This window comes from Lithobates pipiens, unplaced genomic scaffold, assembly GCF_037356315.1.
Source record: "Lithobates pipiens isolate NorthernLeopardFrog02 unplaced genomic scaffold, aLitPip1_a1.2 Scaffold_19, whole genome shotgun sequence".
Taxonomy (NCBI): Eukaryota; Metazoa; Chordata; class Amphibia; order Anura; family Ranidae; genus Lithobates; species Lithobates pipiens.
This window is the reverse complement of record NW_027507764.1, coordinates 582,749,279-582,770,866: the sequence shown is the minus strand read 5'-3', so window position 1 is coordinate 582,770,866 and position 21,588 is coordinate 582,749,279. Positions and strand designations below refer to the sequence as shown.

At 44.7% G+C, this 21,588-nt stretch overlaps 1 protein-coding gene and 2 long non-coding RNA genes across 3 annotated transcripts in view; all 3 read left to right on the top strand.

Annotated features, from left to right (window-relative positions):
- Positions 1–1,019: 1,019 nt before the first annotated feature.
- LOC143998411 (uncharacterized) lies at positions 1,020–2,915 on the top strand. Its single transcript, XR_013277914.1, has 3 exons — positions 1,020–1,346; positions 2,031–2,289; positions 2,377–2,915. It is a non-coding gene; the product is annotated as an uncharacterized LOC143998411 (long non-coding RNA).
- Positions 2,916–4,382: 1,467 nt separating this feature from the next.
- LOC143998410 (uncharacterized) lies at positions 4,383–6,094 on the top strand. The gene is made up of 3 exons (XR_013277913.1): positions 4,383–4,708; positions 5,407–5,665; positions 5,753–6,094. It is a non-coding gene; the product is annotated as an uncharacterized LOC143998410 (long non-coding RNA).
- Positions 6,095–14,546: 8,452 nt separating this feature from the next.
- The window catches only part of LOC143997713 (cytochrome P450 2C3-like), a 122,017-nt gene continuing 114,975 nt past the window's right edge, over positions 14,547–21,588 (top strand). Inside the window, exon 1 of the mRNA XM_077493494.1 lies at positions 14,547–14,657. The gene's annotated coding sequence lies outside the window, so the exon portion shown is untranslated. The remainder of the gene's footprint in view (positions 14,658–21,588) is intronic.

The following is a 21,588-nucleotide window of genomic DNA, read 5'->3' as shown; positions in this document are numbered from 1 at the left end:
AATTCGTTCTCCTTTATGTTCCCTCTTTTTCTCCTCTCTAACTCTTTAATAAGTGTCTAGGAACACCCCCTGACCATGCCCCTCTCATAAATTGTTGATAATCTCTAATTATTATGATTACAACCAAACAGGGTACCATGGTATAGTGTTCGCAACTGAACACCATATTTTTCTGTGATTCATTGTATAATCATGTCATCACTTCATTTTTGCTGTTTGTATATATTTTCTTAGCTATATATTTACTCTGTCTGTCCTTGAATAAAGACGTGCGTTTGCACGTCGGGACATGCATGCTATATGTGTATATGTAATAATCTGAAAAAGATGTTATTTTATTCTTGTCTTTGGTTAAGCAAATGGCTTCTTTTAGCTAATGGTGTGTTGGGATCGGTCGCCTGTCCTTCCCCCCCCCCCCCCCCTTTTTTTTTTTTTTTTTTTTTTTTTTTTTTTTCCTCCCCCCCTTCTACCCACACACCTTCACCCCATCCCCGTTCTGGGGGTCAGGGGAGGTATTGGACAGTAGCGACATATCCCCACATTGACCTGACCCGGGTTTATGCTTGTCCCCCACTTTTATGGTCCCTCCGCACATTGCTTCCAATGTCCTTCCGCTTTTATGTGGAGGAGGTGGTGTGTGGGGGGCTGTTTGCCTCTTTTGCGCGACTCCCCGACAAGGGTAGGAGGGACCCCTGTCTGTGCACATGCAGGGCTCTCTCCACAGATGTCTCCCTATATGACTGGTGCGGGCTGGTCCCGCCCAGCCATTGGAGACACGTATTTCCTTGTCGGTGGCGTCCCTGAACACTTCCGGACGTGCCTCACGTTCGTCTGACCCTTCGTATGGACGGACGTGACGCAATCACGTCGTGCATTTGCGTCGGAAGTTGACGTCGTTTCGGGGTCGCTTTACGACCTTCCGGGACGCCGGGGCGTTCACACGAGGTCGACCTGTTTAGGCGGCCAAGCAGGAATAGGCGGTTCCAGCCAATGGGTGGGCGGCCATGCCTGTGATGCAATCCCGGGGCACTATATAACACAGTACACTTGGCAGCATACATCAGCTCCTGTACACAAACAAGGACTCTCGTACCTTTGAATCCCTGGTTGGTAAGTTTGACTATTTGCTAACCTGGCTGACATGCCCCCATTTTACTTAAATAAACTTCTGAAAAACTAGCTTTTCTAACAGCTAGCTCGCTTTATCATTCTATTTATTCTTAGATGGGGGTGCCCCTATGGACTAGGAGTCATCGACCGTATCTGGCACTCTTCCCGGGATAGTTTCCCAGCTACTGTCTCTCCTTTTCCATTTTGGGAATCTTTTGTTCAGCCCAGCTATCCAGGTAACTGTTATCACTCTCAGTATAAACATGGTTTATCACATCCGAATGGTTTTTTTTTTTTTTTTTTTTTCTGTCACCTTTCACCAGTTCAACATTAGCATTTCCATGCATTTTCATTTTTACCTCTATCCGTCACTAGCACCCCTATGCACTCTTCCCATTGTCACTCCGATTTCCTAACATGTTATCCCTCTAAATTTTTTTAATTTTTTTTTTTTTTTTTTTTTTTTCATCACACCAACACCCACACCTTTCACCTCATTATTCACTTCACCTGCACATCATTCACTCACTCATTCACTACAGTCACCCAATATCGGGTTGTCATCACACACACTGTTCCTACCACATGTCATCTCACGTTTGTTTCCTTTTGATTTCAACCACGTTTGCTGTTTTTGTTCCTTCTTTTCAATACGTGTTTGCCTTCTGAGTTTTGTTTTTCTTTTTCTTTTTCCCCGCTTCCCTCCCCCTTCCCCCCCCCCCTTTTTTTTTTTTTTTTTTTTTTTTTTTTTTGGATGTGAATACAGATATCTGGGGATATTCCCTTTATATGCACACAAATCATATATAAGATATCTCCATACCCTATATGTGGGTCTATATATATATAATATAGAATATAAAAAACAAATATATAAATATATAAGTCTAATTGCGACTATGTTGGGATTTTCATCACAGGCGTGACTTACCATACAGGCAGGCTGCCTACGCTTGCACCTATTCCCTACAACCTTTGTGGGGCATAGGGTTTTGTCGTGTGACCGCTCGTGAGCCGCGCCTCTGGGCTTCCGACCCTCACCCCACTGCTGGATTCTGTGGCGAGATGTATGGACCATATATCTTTTGTAACCTGTGAAGGACGTCTAAGCATGAACCTGGGTAAACTCCACCATTAAGCACTATAATTTGTATGAACCTCTCGGCAATACCATACTGGGTAATTACACTGACAAATCTAGAATATGTTTAATACTAATCCTATTCGATAGATTTATTAAGTTGTATCTTGTCTCTCTATCAACAGACTTTCTCTGAAGAAGACCCTAGTGGTTGAAACGCGTTAGAACTATAAATTTATTTTTGCTGTTACTAATCTTATACAGTATATTTATAGTTAGGTCTGCTTAGTGTATGCCCAATTGTCATTGCAATTTTTGTATGTACAAGCTTGGTTCTATTTATATCTTTTTATTTTAAATACCTGGGTGAAGCTCATGTTTTTACCACACAATAAAGTAATCTTTTTTATATAGTATGCTACGCTTACTGTTTATTGCTGCCTAAAAATCCCGTTGGTGGGGGAATTCGTTTTATTTTTCTGATTCATAGGGGTGAGCAGCACCCTTTTTGCTCTTGTTAGCAGTGTGTTCCTTCCAATACTATTTAAACTAGGTGGTTAAACACCCTTTTCCTTCTCTCGTCTTTCTTCTCTTTTCTCCATTTCTTTCTCTCTCTTATTCACTCTTCTTTCATACTCCTTTTTCTTTCCTTGATCTTCCCTCCCCCGCAATTGAACACTCAAGGGTTTAAACATGAGCTTGACTTAGTAGTATTTTGATGCGATTGAGGTGTATATATATATACTCCGTTTATGTACACAATATGTCCACAGTAAATATGAATATGTTTCAAGGTCATGAATGGGACACTTTGATGTTAGGGTATGAAACTGAGTTTGAGAAGAACGATCGAGCTGACACAGAGATTACCACTCTCACTTTTAAATTGATGAAATTACTTGAGAAAAAATCAGCACTGTTCTGGCACATACAATCTTTTGATAGATACAACAAGGAGAAAATTAACCCTTTGGGCCTTCGGGTCCAAATCTTTCCCAATGTAGATTCAAATAGTAGTGAATGCAAAACTGAATGGGAGGCAAACTTGAATGCTTGCTCACAGCAAATGATGGTTATCCTCACCAAAGAGTATACCAGGCAAATTGCACTCCTAGACAAGGAGATTTGTATCCTAGAAAAGGCCTTACAACCGTTTGCCTCTCATGCTCTATTTGTGGAATTCGTTCTCCTTTATGTTCCCTCTTTTTCTCCTCTCTAACTCTTTAATAAGTGTCTAGGAACACCCCCTGACCATGCCCCTCTCATAAATTGTTGATAATCTCTAATTATTATGATTACAACCAAACAGGGTACCATGGTATAGTGTTCGCAACTGAACACCATATTTTTCTGTGATTCATTGTATAATCATGTCATCACTTCATTTTTGCTGTTTGTATATATTTTCTTAGCTATATATTTACTCTGTCTGTCCTTGAATAAAGACGTGCGTTTGCACGTCGGGACATGCATGCTATATGTGTATATGTAATAATCTGAAAAAGATGTTATTTTATTCTTGTCTTTGGTTAAGCAAATGGCTTCTTTTAGCTAATGGTGTGTTGGGATCGGTCGCCTGTCCTTTTTCCCCCCCCCCTTTTTTTTTTTTTTTTTTTTTTTTTTTTCCTCCCCCCCTTCTACCCACACACCTTCACCCCATCCCCGTTCTGGGGGTCAGGGGAGGTATTGGACAGTAGCGACATATCCCCACATTGACCTGACCCGGGTTTATGCTTGTCCCCCACTTTTATGGTCCCTCCGCACATTGCTTCCAATGTCCTTCCGCTTTTATGTGGAGGAGGTGGTGTGTGGGGGGCTGTTTGCCTCTTTTGCGCGACTCCCCGACAAGGGTAGGAGGGACCCCTGTCTGTGCACATGCAGGGCTCTCTCCACAGATGTCTCCCTATATGACTGGTGCGGGCTGGTCCCGCCCAGCCATTGGAGACACGTATTTCCTTGTCGGTGGCGTCCCTGAACACTTCCGGACGTGCCTCACGTTCGTCTGACCCTTCGTATGGACGGACGTGACGCAATCACGTCGTGCATTTGCGTCGGAAGTTGACGTCGTTTCGGGGTCGCTTTACGACCTTCCGGGACGCCGGGGCGTTCACACGAGGTCGACCTGTTTAGGCGGCCAAGCAGGAATAGGCGGTTCCAGCCAATGGGTGGGCGGCCATGCCTGTGATGCAATCCCGGGGCACTATATAACACAGTACACTTGGCAGCATACATCAGCTCCTGTACACAAACAAGGACTCTCGTACCTTTGAATCCCTGGTTGGTAAGTTTGACTATTTGCTAACCTGGCTGACATGCCCCCATTTTACTTAAATAAACTTCTGAAAAACTAGCTTTTCTAACAGCTAGCTCGCTTTATCATTCTATTTATTCTTAGATGGGGGTGCCCCTATGGACTAGGAGTCATCGACCGTATCTGGCACTCTTCCCGGGATAGTTTCCCAGCTACTGTCTCTCCTTTTCCATTTTGGGAATCTTTTGTTCAGCCCAGCTATCCAGGTAACTGTTATCACTCTCAGTATAAACATGGTTTATCACATCCGAATGGTTTTTTTTTTTTTTTTTTTTTTTTTTTTTTTTTTCTGTCACCTTTCACCAGTTCAACATTAGCATTTCCATGCATTTTCATTTTTACCTCTATCCGTCACTAGCACCCCTATGCACTCTTCCCATTGTCACTCCGATTTCCTAACATGTTATCCCTCTAAATTTTTTTAATTTTTTTTTTTTTTTTTTTTTTTTTTTCATCACACCAACACCCACACCTTTCACCTCATTATTCACTTCACCTGCACATCATTCACTCACTCATTCACTACAGTCACCCAATATCGGGTTGTCATCACACACACTGTTCCTACCACATGTCATCTCACGTTTGTTTCCTTTTGATTTCAACCACGTTTGCTGTTTTTGTTCCTTCTTTTCAATACGTGTTTGCCTTCTGAGTTTTGTTTTTCTTTTTCTTTTTCCCCGCTTCCCTCCCCCTTCCCCCCCCCCCCTTTTTTTTTTTTTTTTTTTTTTTTTTTGGATGTGAATACAGATATCTGGGGATATTCCCTTTATATGCACACAAATCATATATAAGATATCTCCATACCCTATATGTGGGTCTATATATATATAATATAGAATATAAAAAACAAATATATAAATATATATGTCTAATTGCGACTATGTTGGGATTTTCATCACAGGCGTGACTTACCATACAGGCAGGCTGCCTACGCTTGCACCTATTCCCTACAACCTTTGTGGGGCATAGGGTTTTGTCGTGTGACCGCTCGTGAGCCGCGCCTCTGGGCTTCCGACCCTCACCCCACTGCTGGATTCTGTGGCGAGATGTATGGACCATATATCTTTTGTAACCTGTGAAGGACGTCTAAGCATGAACCTGGGTAAACTCCACCATTAAGCACTATAATTTGTATGAACCTCTCGGCAATACCATACTGGGTAATTACACTGACAAATCTAGAATATGTTTAATACTAATCCTATTCGATAGATTTATTAAGTTGTATCTTGTCTCTCTATCAACAGACTTTCTCTGAAGAAGACCCTAGTGGTTGAAACGCGTTAGAACTATAAATTTATTTTTGCTGTTACTAATCTTATACAGTATATTTATAGTTAGGTCTGCTTAGTGTATGCCCAATTGTCATTGCAATTTTTGTATGTACAAGCTTGGTTCTATTTATATCTTTTTATTTTAAATACCTGGGTGAAGCTCATGTTTTTACCACACAATAAAGTAATCTTTTTTATATAGTATGCTACGCTTACTGTTTATTGCTGCCTAAAAATCCCGTTGGTGGGGGAATTCGTTTTATTTTTCTGATTCATAGGGGTGAGCAGCACCCTTTTTGCTCTTGTTAGCAGTGTGTTCCTTCCAATACTATATTGGTCTATATTGGGACAAGATTATGAGAGTTTAGGCTGACATTAGGGTTTGTCTTGTGTTGTGTCTTGCAGATAAAATGGTTGATAAATTTACAGCCCCAGATTTCCTGTCTGACTTTATCGAAAAATACCGGGAGCTGCCATGTCTCTGGCAAGTAAAATGCAGGGACTATTCAAACAAGATAAAGAGGAAGGCAGCGATGGAGAAACTGTTGTAATTGGTGAAGCCTGTGTATCCCACGGCAGACGTCAACTATTTGAAGTTGAAAATTGGTAGCCTGAGGAGCACATATAATAGGGAGTGCAAGAAAGTCCAGGATTCCCAGAGATCTGGAGCAGCAGCAGATGACATATATGTCCCCAGGCTGTGGTACTACCACAGCCTGCGTTTTTTGTCCGACCAGAGGGAACCCAGGTCATCTCTCTCAACACTTCCTTCCACATCAGTTGAGGCTCCTGAGGTCCAACCTGGGCCTTCCACCCAGCAGGAGGACGTGAAGGAGCCCAGCTTGACCCAGGTATAGCATTGTTGTACATATTTATTGTCAAAAATTGAATGATGTTAACTAGATGTTATTGATCACAAATTTCTGATTTAACAAAGTGGTTTACATATCAATAGACAGTAGTGACCAAAAATGATTGGGACAAGAATGAAAAATGCTGGGCTCAGAATGATAGTCTTCTCTATTTGTTAACATTCAATTTGCAACAGTCATGGGCTCGAAATTGTGTGATTGATGACCAAAAACCTAAAACTATGTACCATTTTCATACACAGGAAAGTCTCACCCTCAGCCAAGAGGAGGCCATGGCAAGCAGCCTGACGGACTCACAGGTTCCTCCCCTCCGCCCTCTAACAAAAAGGGCCCGGAAAACAAAAAACCTGGATGATGCCCACGGGTGAATTGCTGCAAAGCTACAGCTGCGATTAACATAGCCCCTGATGGCCAGGAAGCATTTGGATGCCTGACAGGGAATTAATTAAAACAAATGGAGGAGGACCAGTGCACTATATGCAAGGAAATAATTCTTCAGGCATTAAACAAGGGGACGAGTGGCAAACTCACCCATCAAATGCGCCTGTGCGAGTTGGACCATGCTCCTCCACCACCTCCACCAACAACACAGCCACCCCACCCACTGCCAGCAGCATGGAAGGAAGTGTTGAGAGTGATGGCCTGGGTTCGATGTGGTCTGGCAAAAAACATAGGCTGTTGGAAGACCACAGCCTCGGGAACATATATGTCATCTGCTTCTGCTCCCGATCTCTCGGAGTCCTGGACCTTATTGTGCTCTCTATTAAATGGACTCCTCAGGTTACCAATTTTGACTGTCAAATAATTGATGTCTGCCCTGCGGTACAAAGGCTTCACCAATTCCAACAGTTTTTACATCGTTGCCTTCCTCTTTATTTTGATATGAGCTTGTGCTTCCTATTGAATTAAAAAAAATTGTTTTGACAAATACTTGGCTATGTGTTTTACTTCTGTAGTGCTGACATCCTTGCCTATTGATGTGGTTATGTATGCTGAATGTAAGGTTTATGGACATTACTGTGATTTCATACCAGAGCCATCTAGTGACCAAATATGGGTAACGCACCTGTTTATTATCACCTCAGAACAACCTAAAGACTTGTAGAGGAAGTGACTGTTTGTTTGAAATCTGAAGGTTGACCTTGTTACCCAGGAGTCCGTGTGACCTACCCATGCACACTCTTTTACGCAGTGCATGCTGGGTAGGGGATAAAAGGGACCTGAGCGGCCATTTTAGGTCTCTTGGGACCACGCTGCCTGCCTGTGCGGATCTGTGGGGAGGTTTCTCGGAGACAGCGGCCGACAGCCATCGCAGAGCGCCAGCCTGTTTGTTTTGTAAGGGGGCCTGACGGAGCCTGAAAGACAGTAGCCAGATTGAGAAGGTCCAAAGACACTCAGCGGAGAATCAGAGAACCGGATTGATTCAGCGGAGCGATAAAGAGCGTCTGGCCCAGCTGACGGAAAGGCAAGCCTACATCCACCGGACCAAAGTGATCACGCAGAACTCTGATCCAGTTGGTAATCGTGTTGTGGCCCACCATTTGTTAACTTTTTCACACAGTTAGACTCACATGCAGGCCTCAGTGGAACCTGTAGTTCCACGGAGGCACAGCAGAGCAACTGACACTGAGCAGGCTTGGGGCCTATCTCCCTTGGCACCTCAAGTGTTTGTAAATAAGTTATTGGGGTTTCATCCAGGAGAGCATTTCAGCTTAATCCTCCATGAACTTTGGATTACAAATACAAAGGAGTTACTTAAGCTAGCGAAGAAAAGAAGATCCTGAATAAAAGTACTTTAAGAGAGGCCTCACGTATAGCATTTAAAGCAGGGGGAGCTCCCAGGTTATACATATACATACATTTTGTATTGTGTTATATTGAAATATATTGTGCTGTTGTCCTACATTGGGATGACAGCACAATTCCTGTAATCACCTGTGTAAACATTGTGCAGTAAAGATATTTCTGGTTAAATATCCAGTTGTGTGGCGTACTGTTTCTTCCCACCAGCTGAAGCCAGTGAATCCTGAGGGTATAATACAGGTACTTTGCATTGTTTTATATTGTACTGTATTACATTACACCACAGCTGTGCCAAGGGGATTGAGTCAAGTTAGTGGGGTTTCTTGGTAGAGTGCAGGCCCAATCTAACCAGCGGCTCCTTCGGGGGTTAGAGCTACACTTCAAAAAGAATAGTTTGTGTGTAGGCAGGTACATTTCAAAAATACAATGTCAAATTAACAAGGGACACCAACATAGCTGTACCTTTGAGGTTAGAAAATACTACATATTAATAGTGTTGTGGTAACTTGACAAACAAAACGAAAAAAAATATTATTCTGGAGATCACTAGAAAAAAAACACAAAAAATTAATATTATTCAGAATATCACCAGCAAAGCAGCTTCATTATTATACCAGTATAAAGAAGAAGAGAATGCGCTGCATTGAGAGATTTCATAATTTTCCCGGTCACCAATGTGATATCTCCATTACGACTGCTAGTTTTACAAGACCAATCGCTTCCGGCTCGTTCTTGATTCCGAGCATGCATGTTTGTACTTTGGACTTTTGTGCGACGGACCTGTGTACACACGATCGGAAAATCCGACAACAAACATTTGTTGGCGGAAAATTTGGGAACATGCTAGCCAACATATGTTGGCAGAAAGTCAGACAATTGTCCGATGGAGCATACACACGGTCGGACTTACTGCCAACAAGTTTACATCCAAAAAGTTGGAAAGTCCAATCGTGTGTACATGCCTTAAGAGTCACCAATGGTATCGAAGGGACACCCCTCCCAAGGGGTCATTTGATTCTCGGATCTACATACATAGATGAGATTGGGGTTCCTCGCGGGGTGCCGGATGAGTTTAAGGCCAGGAATCAGGTGACAGCTAGATTTGAGTCTCTTTTCTGGTGGGTGACTATAAATAAAAATGTTGACTGGATTAACTATATATACTATAACAAACAATGATTTGTAAATTATACCAGGGATGCTGTAAAAGGCCTAGCAGAGCAACTGCCCCCCACATCTCTAATGGCCTGGCAGAACCGAATGGCCTTAGATATGGCCCTAGCTGAAAGAGAAGGGGTATGCAAAATGTTTGGTAGCATGTGTTGTACCTTTATCCCTAAAAATACAGCTCCTGGAGGGACCGTGACCAGAGCCCTGGAAGGACTGACTGCTCTATCGAATGAATTTGCGGAAAAACTCAGGTATTAACGATCGATTCACAAACTGGCTTGAAGGATGGTTCGGTAAGTGGACTGGACTTACCACATCATGTTTGATGCCAATTGCTGTGGTTTTATACATCTTGTGACTTGTGGATGCTGCTTCATTCCCTGTATTCGAGGACTTTCACAAAAATTTATTGAAACCGCAGTCTCAAGAACAATGTATCAAACCCTTCCTACCTCTGAGGAGCCCTGAGAGGACATTGAAGCTCAACTTAATGACATACAGTCCAAAAGTGCATAACACAGGGACTACCATCGAAATGTGTTGAGATAAAATAGCCACACAAAGAGGAGGGAATGCTAGAAAAGTTTTAAATGTTTATTGTGTAACTATTAAAAAACCCTGATACTGATATTTAAGATGGCTTCTGAGCACATGTTGTATTAACTTGCTGTATCTTTTGTTTTAACTAACCCTACAGTATAACTTATGCCGCGTACACACGAGCGAATTGTCCGGCGTACTTAGTCTGGCAAACAATCTGGCGGATAGTCCGGCGGACTTTCTACCGAACGGACTTGGCCACACACGGACACACAGAAAGTCCGGCGTTTGCTAGCACGATGACGTACAGCACGTACGACGGGACTAGAAAAAGGAAGTTCAATAGCCAGTAGCCAATAGCTTCCTTTTTCGTATACTTGCTTCTGAGCATTCGCCATTCTTAGTCCGCCTGACTAGCATACTGACGAACGTATTGTCCGCTGAAACCCAAGTCCGGCAGAAAGATTGGAGTGCAAAACTACTTTCTAACTCCGCCGGACTTTACGCTGGAAAAGTCCGCTGAAGCCCACACACGATCCAATTGTCCGCTGAAATGCGTTTCGGCGGACTAAGAACGCCGGACAATTCGCTCGTGTGTACGCGGCAATAGAGTGATTATGCTATGCCATGTATGGCAACAGATTGTGCGAGAACACTGATTAGCAAATAAAGTATGTACCATGATGTATCAGCGTTTCCTCAGCCTATAGAAGCAATATAGCTGTATTATTGTAGGTATTAGGAGTACATGTACATCCCTCTGTGCGATTTACGCTCCATTCTTTGGCATGTGAGGATCACCCTTTTGTGTCGACACAACTGAAATAAATTGTCTGCTTTTCAATACATCTGGAGTTTGACCGATCACAGGAGAAGAGTAATCCTGATGCCGCGTACACACGATCGAATTGTCCGGCGGACTAGGTCCGCCGGACCACAGTACGCCGGACAATTCGATCATGTGTGGGCTCCAGCGGACTTTTTCATCGTAAAGTCCGGCGGACTTAGAAAGTAGTTTTGACTCAAAATTTGTCCGCCGGACTTGGCTTTCAGCGGACGATCCGTTCGTCAGTGTGCTAGTCCGGCGGACTAAGAATGACGCATGCTCTGAAGCAAGTACGAGAAGGAAGCTAATGGCTACTGGGTATTGAACTTCCTTTTTCTAGTCCCGCCGTATGTGCTGTACGTCATCGCGTTAGGAATCGCCAGACTTTCGGAGCGTCCGTGTGTGGCCAAGTCCGTTCGTTATAAAATCCGGCGGATTGTTTGCCGGACCAATTCCGCCAGACAATTCGATCGTGTGTAGGCGGCATAACAGTAACAGTGGACAAATTTAAGCACATACTGAGAGGTTTATGACTAGGTATTTGTGCTATGTTTTTATGTTGTTTTTGTGATACCACCCATTAGAGTTGCTGCTTGTTTATCTGTGATTCATTTAATTTCTAATTGTCTGAAAGTGCGTTTTTCCCCCCATGCACATTCTGTACTATACAATTGTCTGTTGTCTCTGAAATATCGTACTCAAATTTTGACTTCACCCGGTGACCACGCCCCGTGTCTAGATAAGTCGTTGCACACGTCGCACGCGGCATTACAGCGGGAGAGAACGTTGTGTCAACATCAGAAGAAGAGAAGAGGGATCAAGACAATGGAGAAGACTGGGCCACCGCTAGCAAAAGAGTGGCAAAAGAGCAGAAGATAGTGGAGGAGCACGGGAGAAGAACCGGAGAGCGGCAGAAGAACCGGAGACCTGGAGAAGAGGCCGGAGAGCAGGAGAAGAACCGGACACCGGGAGAAGAGGCCGGAGAACAGGAGAAGAACCGGACACCGGGAGAAGAGGCCGGAGCTGCCTAATAAATTACTTTCAAAACCGGTCTAGTCTGTTTTTTTTTTATTGACACTTTTTTCCCCTCAGGTGAATGGGTAGGGGTATGATGTACCCCATACTTATTCACATAGGGTGGCAGGCCGGGATCTGGGAGCCCCTTTATCAAAGGGGCTACCAGTTTCCAATAAGCCCCCTGCCCGCAGACCCGGACAACCAATAGCCAGGGTTGTCGGGAAGAGGGCCTTGTCCTCATCAACATGGGGACAAGATGCTTTGGGGTGGGGGGGCCACAGGGCGCCCCCCTTTCCCAAAGCACCCACCCCCCCCATGTTGAGGGCATGCGGCCTGGTACGGTTCAGGAGGGGCGCTCGCTCTTCCCCACCCCCTTTCCTGACCGGCACGGCTGGGGGTCTGGTATGGATTTTGGTGTGTGTGTAGCAGACCCGCAACATAATAATAGTTCGCTAAAGAAGAGATTGTCACCTCATGTATCAAATAAATTATGTTTGCACCATTGAAGAAAATGGCCAAAAAAAGAAGCCCATTGGAGAACCTAGGAGACAGCTAAAAGAAACACAAGCAGTGAATCAAAGGAAATATTATTTCAGTTTAATTAAAAAGTATTCTTAAAATGTTTATTAAACATTTTCTGGCATATCAATGGCCCCCTTTCCCGCAAAGTACTCCATATATTTTATACGGACCTCGCGTGCGCTTTGGGGGGGGCAAGCACTGAAAACCAGATACGAACCCACAAGCACACACTGAAGAGCAGTAAACATTGGAAAAGCACGAGGCTGAAAAGTGCGAATTGTCTCTCACCAAACTTCTGCTAACACGAGATTAGCAGAAGGTGCCCAAAGGGTGGAGCACTGGCTATTGAACTTCCCGTTTCTAATGCCGTCGTACGTGTTGTACGTCACCGCGTTCTTGACGTTCGGAAGTTCCGACAAGATTTGTGTGACCGCGTGTAGGCAAGACAAGTTTGAGTCAACATCCGTCGGAAAAAAAAAACATGGGATTTTGTTGTCGGGATGTGCGATCGTGTGTATGCGGCATAACAATCAACCAGGATAAAAAATCCTGGCCAGTAAATTTGTGAGGAACAACTCTGCCTAAACCCCAGGGTGCTACATTTTTTTGGATCTTTATTATAGCAAAAAGTGCAAAATATAGTTTTTTTTCCAAAGTTGTCTGTCTTTTTTTTGTTTATAGCGCAATAAATAAAAACCGCAGAGTTGATCAAACACCACCAAAAGAAAGCTCTATTTGTGGGGACATACATTTTGTTTGGGTACAATGTCGCACGGCCGCGCAATTGTCCATTAAAATTATGCAGTGCCGTATTGCAAAAAAATGGCCTGGTCATTAAGGGGGCAAATTCTTCTAGTCCTTAACCACCTTACCCCCGGAAGATTTTACCCCCATTCCTGAACAGAGCACTAGCCATAAACCTCTCAGTATGTGCTTCAAAACCGAATTTCTTTCTCAGTTTAGGCCGATATGTATTCTTCTACATATTTTTGATTTAAAAAAATCGCAATAAGTGTATATTGATTGGTTTGCGCAAACGTTATAGCAAAAAAGGGGATAGATTTATGGCATTTTTATTATAATTTTTTTTTTCAATAGTAATGGCGCCGATCTGTGATTTTTTTATTGTGACTGTGACATTGCAGCGGACACGTCAGACACTTTTGAAACTATTTTGGGACCATTGTCATTTATACAGCGATCAATGCTATAAAAATGCACTGATTTCTGTGTAAATGACACTGGCAGTGAAGGGGCTAACCACTAGGGGGCGATCAAGGGGTTAAGTGTGTCCTAGGGAGTGATTCTAACTGTGGGGGGAGGGGCTAAAACTCACTTGACAGCAATCACTGCTCCCGATGACAGGGAGCAGTGATCTCTGTCATGTCACTAGGAAGAACGCCCACAATGCCGCGTCTTAAAGGGGGACGCACAGGTACGCCCATTTGCGCAGCTGTGCGGACGTATATCGTCGTGCGCTGGTCGGCAATCGGTTAATATGCACGGTTTTCCCTTTTATAAACAGGAACATAATGAAGTTTTTGCTGTTGGGCTGGTCTAATAATGCTATAGGACTGGTATGAATTTTTTTCCAGGGCTGGATCATATTCCCAGTCCGACCCTGCTGAGTGTTCTGCAAGCAAGTTTTGTGAGTATATATGGACTATATATAGTTGTGTTCCTTCCCATAATACCCCTATTCCTATGCAATACCCCAATAAACAAAAATAAACAAAATAGCTGTTTCTTGGCTCAATGTGTGCCTGGCTGTGCAGGGTGGGGGATCCCTATTCACCAGCGGCTCCTATGGGGGTAGGGCTGATTGGATGTTGGAGGTCAGCAGTGCTTCTGCTCATTTACTAAGCTCTGGAGCGACTGCTCTTGCAAAATACAATTGCATTTTGCAAAGAGCACAGACTATTTGTCTTTGGTAAATCAACCCCTGTGTCTTCATGGACTTATGGTTTAATCATTAGCATAGATCTACAGGGAGGATTTCTAACAACCAATCCACAGCGAAGAGCTCCACTCAGCACAGTCAGGTGTTTGTTCAAACCAAGTAACGGAGATACAGAGGAAGTACTGACTGTTCAGAGTCTCCAGGGGTCCCTCCTCTACTAAAGAACAAGTAAGGATAATGGGGTTCCCTATGGGAGGTGATCATGCTGTATTTGCTACTTCATCTTTATAGAGTCCAGTGCATTGAGTTCCTGATGCAGGGCTGGTGCTACCACTAGGCAAACTAGGCAGCCACCTAGGGCACACTGCTGGCTAGGGCGCTTGGCCACTGGTGTTCCTACTCTCTGCAGCAAGCAACTAAGTCTCAGCATCAGCAGGCAGCCGTTGCTCCGTTCGGGCGTAGTGTCAGAGGCGCAACGCTGTTGGAGGACTGTGTCCCAATTCCAGAATGAATGGAAGCAAGCAAACATTCATTGATGGGCACTGGTAAGGCTGCATTGATGGGCTCTGGTGAGGCTGCATTGATGGGCTCTGGTGAGGCTGCATTGATAAGCTCTGGTGAGGCTGCATTAATGGGCGCTGGTGAGGCTGCATTGATGGGCGCTGGTGAGGCTGCATTGATGGGCGCTGGTGAGGTGGCATTGATGGGCTCTGGTGAGGCTGCATTGATGGGCTCTGGTGAGGCTGCATTGATGTGCTCTGGTGAGGCCGCATTGATGGGCGCTGGTGAGGTGGTTTTGATGGGCTCTGGTGAGGCGGCTTTGATGGGCTCTGGTGAGGCTGCATTGATGGGCGCTGGTGAGGCTGCATTGAAGGGCTCTGGTGAGGCTGCATTGATGGGCGCTGGTGAGGCTGCATTGATGGGCGCTGGTGAGGCTGCATTGATGGGCACTGGTAGGCTGCATTGATGGGCACTGGTAGGCTGCATTGATGGGCGCTGGTAGGCTGCAATGATGGACACTGGTAAGCTGCATTTAATGGGGTCTGGTGAGGCTGCATTTGATGGGTGCTTCATTAATAAGGTGGGGTATACATGGGCAGGGAAAAGAGGGTCGAGTCAAGGGGGGGGGGCAAAATGAGGTTTCGCTTAGGGTGTCAAAAATCCTTGCACCAGCCCTGTACGGATGGCACTCAATTTATCACTTTAAGTGGGTCCATTTATTGTGCATACCTCCAATCACGTGTGAGGTCTCCATTAAATCTCTTGAAGGGGAATTGTAGTCTTTGTAATGCTTTGTCTCCTTATATGCGTCCCGTGGAGGCAGGAGGCCATTGGGACTGAGATACATTCCTCTTTCTTACCCATCTCATACCAGTTTTTCTCTTGCCACCCCACCCCCCCTCCTTCTAGCCAATACAAATGTATTATGTTGGGTTGGTGGTCCTGAGTGGAGATAACTAATTGACAGCTACAACATGGTTGTCCAGTTCTGGGAGGACATCATATGACATCCTCACAGAACCGCGCCCCCCCCCCCCCCGTGCGCCCGCTGTGGTGTGCTCTGTGATTGCAGATCGGGGTAAAGGGCCAATCACAGCAACTCTTTACAGTCCAATTACAGCTGATCACGATGGAAACAATCCAACAATCAATCCTTTTCTCACACTGACAGCGTGAGGAGAGGAGAGAAATGGTAACCGGCCAGTGTGAAAGAGGACATCTGCACTGATCATAAGGACACTGATCATCAGTGTGCTGATGATCAGTGCATCCCCAAAAGTACCCACTAGTGATGCCAATTAGTGCCCACCAGTAGTGCCCATCAGTGCATAGTTGCCAACATTGTAAAAAATAAATTCGGGACACTTTTTTGGCAGTAGGCGGGGTCGTGGTATAATTAGGGGCGGGGCATATGTTTATAGGTGTGGCATAGGAAAAGGTAAATATGCGTCACGCGCCGCGGCAAAATATGGGCCTGGTTTACGTAAAATAGTGGGCGTGGCTTACATGGGGTGTGGCTCAAAGGGGTGTGGTTAGAGTCTGAGATGAATGCGGGATGGAGAGGGAAAGGAGGGGGGGAGAGGGAAAGGAGGGACAGCAGCCCCCCGATTCTACACCACAATAGCAATATGTGCTTTCCAGAGTTTGACAATCAGCAGATAAAGATATTTCAAATACCTGGTGTTGGCGCTTCAATCATCCCGGCGCCATGATTATTATGGTGTCAGGATGATTGAAGCGCATTATTTCTATTATTACATTGTAATGTGAAATAAAATCATTCAACTCACCATAATGCAGAATCAGTGGTAGCCATGCGTGCGTCACTAGCCACGTTGCCTGCCACCAGATGCCATCAGGTGTTCCAAGTGGAGTCTGTCCTTACATCAGGTGCCCCATCAGAGGTACCTTCCTCACATCTGTGTCCATCAGCGGAGCCCCTCCTTACATCTGGTGCCCCTCTGACATCCACAGACCGCCCCCCCCACATCCACAGACTGCCCCCCCATCCTGCACAGACCTGCCCCCACATACTCCATAGACTGGCCCCCACATCTACAGACTGGCCCCGACATCCACAGACTGGCCCCCAACATACCACTGGCCCCCGACATCCACAGACTGGCCCCCGACATCCACAGACTGGCTCCCGACATCCACAGACTGGCCCCTGACATCCACAGACTGGCCCCCGACATACCACTGGCCCCGACATCCACAGACTGGCCCCCACATCCACAGACTGGCCCCCGACATACCACTGGCCCCCGACATCCACAGACTGGCCCCCGACATACCACTTGCCCCCACATTCACAGACTGGCCCCCGACATTATCATACCACTGGCCCTGACATCCACACAGTGACAGACTGGCCCCCGACATCTGTCTGGCCCCCACCCTGACATCCACAGTGACAGACTGGCCCCCGACATGCCGCCACTGCACTTTACACACACACACTGGCAGCGGGGGTGGGTGGCGCCACAGGTACTCTATTGAAGACCAACTTCTGGTCTTCTTAAAAATGGCGGCCGGCGGAGACATTGTCTCCGCCAGCCGCAGACCTCTAGCGGCCGGCGGCAAAAAAACTGGAAATTCAATTTCTCGGGACAAACCGAATTTCCCGGGACATTTCCAGGGACAAAATGAATTCAGGACAAATGTCCTAATCCCGGGAATGTCCTGGGAAATTCGGGACAGTTGGCAACTATGTCAGTGCTGCCAAACAGTGCCCATCAGTGATGCAAATTAGTACCAATCACTGCATTCAGTCAGTGCCCATAAGTGCTGCCAATCAGCGCCCATCAGTGCTGCAAATCAGTACCAATCAGTGCCCATCATTGCATTCAGTCAGTGCCCATCAGTTCTGCCAATCAGCGCCCATCAGTGCTGACAATTAGTGCCTCGTCAGGGCTGTCTATAAGTGTCCATTGATCTTACCCATCAGTGCCGTCTATCAGTACCCATCAGTGCTGCCTTTTAGTGCACACCTGTGCCACCTACCAGTGCCCATCAGTGCCACCTCACCAGCACACATCAGTAAGGGAGAAAGATTTTCTGTTTGCCAAATTTTCTAACAGAAACTAAGAAAAAAAAATTATTTTTCAAAATTTCTGGTCTTTTTTCATTTGTTTAGCAAAAAATAAAAAGCTCAGTGGTTGTTAACCACTTGCCAACCGTGTCACGCAGATTTACTGCGGCACAAGTGCTCTCCTGGGTGAAATCCTGTACGGGTACCCATTTTCGCCCACCAGAGGGCATGCACGCATGGCCGCTGCACAGCGGCGGACCCGATGCACGTGGCCAGTGGGCACGATCGCCGACGGCCACGCAGGAGCGCCAGCGCGGGGATTTGTGTGTGTAACCTTACGATTTCCTGTGCTGTCAGAGGAGAAGAGCCATATCGTTTCTTCCAAAAATATGTAGAAGAATATACATTGACCTAAAATTTGTTTTTTAACCACTTGCTGACCAGCGGCTGCAGTTTTACTGCGGCAGAATGGCACGTCTGGGCGAAACAACGTTATGTTACATTATGGGCGGTCGCCCGCAGGTGGAGGTGCGCGCACATGCCCGCTGCTCGCCCTTGGAGCCGATGCGAGCCCCTTGATCACCCCCTAGTGTTAACCCCTTCCCTGCCAGTGAATTTTTACAGTAATCAGTGCATTTTTTATAACACTAATCGCTGTATAAATGACAATGCTCCCAAAAATGTGTCAAAATTGTCCGATGTGTCCGCCATAATGTCGCAGTTCTGATAAAAATCGCAGATCGCCGCCACTAGTAAAATATATATATATAATAAAAATGCCATAAAAATGATCCCCTATTTTGTAGACGCTATAACTTTTGCGCAAACCAATCAATATACGCTTATTGCGTTTTTTTTTTTTTTTTTACCAAAAATATGTAGAAGAATACGTATCGGCCTAAAGTGAGGAAAAAAAATGTTTTTTTTTAATATAATTTTGGGGATATTTATTATAGCAAAAAGTAAAAAATACTGCTTTTTTTTCCCAAAATTGTCGCTCTTATTTTGTTTATAGCGCAAAAATATAAAAACCGCAGAGGTGAACAAATACCACCAAAAGAAAACTATTTGTGGGAAAAAAAAAGAACGTCAATTTTGTTTGGGAGCCACACCGAACGGCCGCGCAATTGTCAGTTAAGGCGACGCAGTCCCGAATCGCAAAAAGTGCTCTGGTCAAGAAGGGGGTAAAATCTTCCGGGGCTTAAGCGGTTAAAAAAAACTTTTGGGGATATTTTTTATAGTAAAAATTAAAAAATATTGTTTTGTTTTTTTCATAATTGACGCTATTTTTTTGTTTATAGCGCAAAAAATAAAAACCGCAGAGGCGATCAAATACCACCAAAAGAAAGCTCTGTTTGTGGGGAAAAAAGGCACAAATTTCATTTGGGTACAGCATCGCACGACCGCACAATTGTCAGTTAAAGCGACGCAGTGCCGAATTTTTAAAAGTGCTCTGGTCAGGAAGGGGGTAAAATCTTCCAGGGCTGAAGCTGTTAAATACCACCAAAAGAAAACTCTCTCTGTGTGACAAATATGATAACAATTTTGTATGGGTGCAGTGCTGCATGATCGCATGATTGTCATTCAAAGTGTGACATTGTTTTTTTATTTCTTTACTTTTTTTTTTTAAACTTTCAGCAGCGCCTTGATGCGATTCAGTTCGCTTTGAGCGCTATACAAATTATTCATTCATTCATTCAGTAGTTCATTTTTACCATAGCTGTGAATACTAGTGATTTGTAATCCTGTAATTTTGGCTACAGCTGATCACATGGAACAGGGTGCTGTGATTGGCCCAGGTAATCTATTTCCCAAAGACAACCTCTGGATATGACGCTGAGCACGTGACCTCAACTTCTTTGGTCGACCATAGCGAGGCCTGTTCTTCCCGTTTCCTGTCTGCGGTTAAGCAGCAAAGCCTATGGGGACGGTGCACTGTCTGTTCTTAGTTACATAGTAGGTGAGGTTGAAAAAAGAGTCCATCAAGCCCAACCTATGTGTGTGATTATATATCAGTATTACATTGTATATCCCTGTGTGTTGTGATCAGGTGCTTATCTAATAGTTTTTTGAAACTATCGATGCCCCCCCCCGCTGAGACCACCGCCTGTGGAAGAGAATTCCACATCCTTGCCACTCTTACAGTAAAGAACCCTCTACGCAGTTTAAGGTTAAACCTCTTTTCTTCAAATTTTAATGAGTGGCCATGAGTCTTGTTAAACTTCCTTCCACAGAAAAATGTTATCCTTATTGTGGGGTCACCAGTTCGGTATTTGTAAATTGAAATCATATCCCCTCTCAAGCGTCTCTTCTTCAGAGAGAATAAGTTCAGAGCTTGCAACCTTTCCTCATAACTAATATCCTCCAGACCCTTTATTCGTTTTGTTGGCCTTCTTTTTAGTCGCTCCATTTCCAGTACATCCTTCCTGAGGACTGGTGTCCAGAACTGGACAGCATACTCCAGGTGCGGCCGGACCAGAGTCTTGTAGAGCGGGAGATATATCGCCTTATCTCTGGAGTTAATCTCCTTTTAATGCCAATATTCTGTTTGCTTTGCTTGCAGCAGTTTTTCACTGCATGCCATTGCTGAGTCTATCATCTACTAGGACCCCCAGGTCCTTTTCCATCCTAGATTCCCCCAGAGGTTCTCCCCCCAGTGTATAGATTGCATTCAGATTTTTGCCACCCAAATGCATTATTTTAAATTTTTCCACATTAAACCTAATTTTCCATGTAGTTGCCCTCCCCATTCATTTGTTCAGATCTTTTTGCAAGGTTTCCACATCCTGCAGAGAAGTTATTGCCCTGCTTAGTTTAGTATTGTCCGAAAATACAGAGATTGAACTGTTTACCCCATTCCCATTCTCCAGGTCGTTTATGAACAAATTAAATAGGATTGGTCCCAGTACAGAACCCTGGGGGACCCCTCTACCCACCTCATTCCGAGTACTCTGAACTCGCCCTTGTAGCCAGTTTTCAATCCATGTACTCACCCTACGGTCTATGCCAACGGATCTTACTTTGTACAGTAAACGTTTATGGGGAACTGTGTCAAATGCTTATGCAAAATCCAGATACACCACGTCTACGCATTCCTTTATCTAGATAGCAACTAATAGATTGGTTTGGCAAGAACAATTCTTCATGAATCCATGCTGATTACTGCTAATGATACTGTTTTCATTACTAAAATCTTGTATATAGTCCCTTATCATCCCCTCCGAGAGTTTACATACTATTGTTGTTAGGCTAACTGTTCTGTAATCCCCAGGGATGTATTTTGGCCCTTTTTTAAATATTGGTGCTACATTGACTTTTGACCAATCAGCTGGCACCATTCAAGTCGTAGACTGTCAGTAAAAATTAGGAACAATGGTCTGGTAATTACTTGACTGAGTTCCCTAAGGGCCTTTGGGTGTAAGCCATCTGGTCCCGGTGACTTATTTGTGTTAAGTTTTTCAAGTCTATTCCTAATTCTGTCCTCTGTTAGGCATGAGGGTGCTTCCTGTCATGAGGAAAAACACTGCAGTTTTGGTTACTGAAGCCCCCCCATTCCCTTGTGAAAACTGGGGAGAAGAATAAGTTCAATACCTTCGCCATCTCACCATCCTTTGTAACCAGATT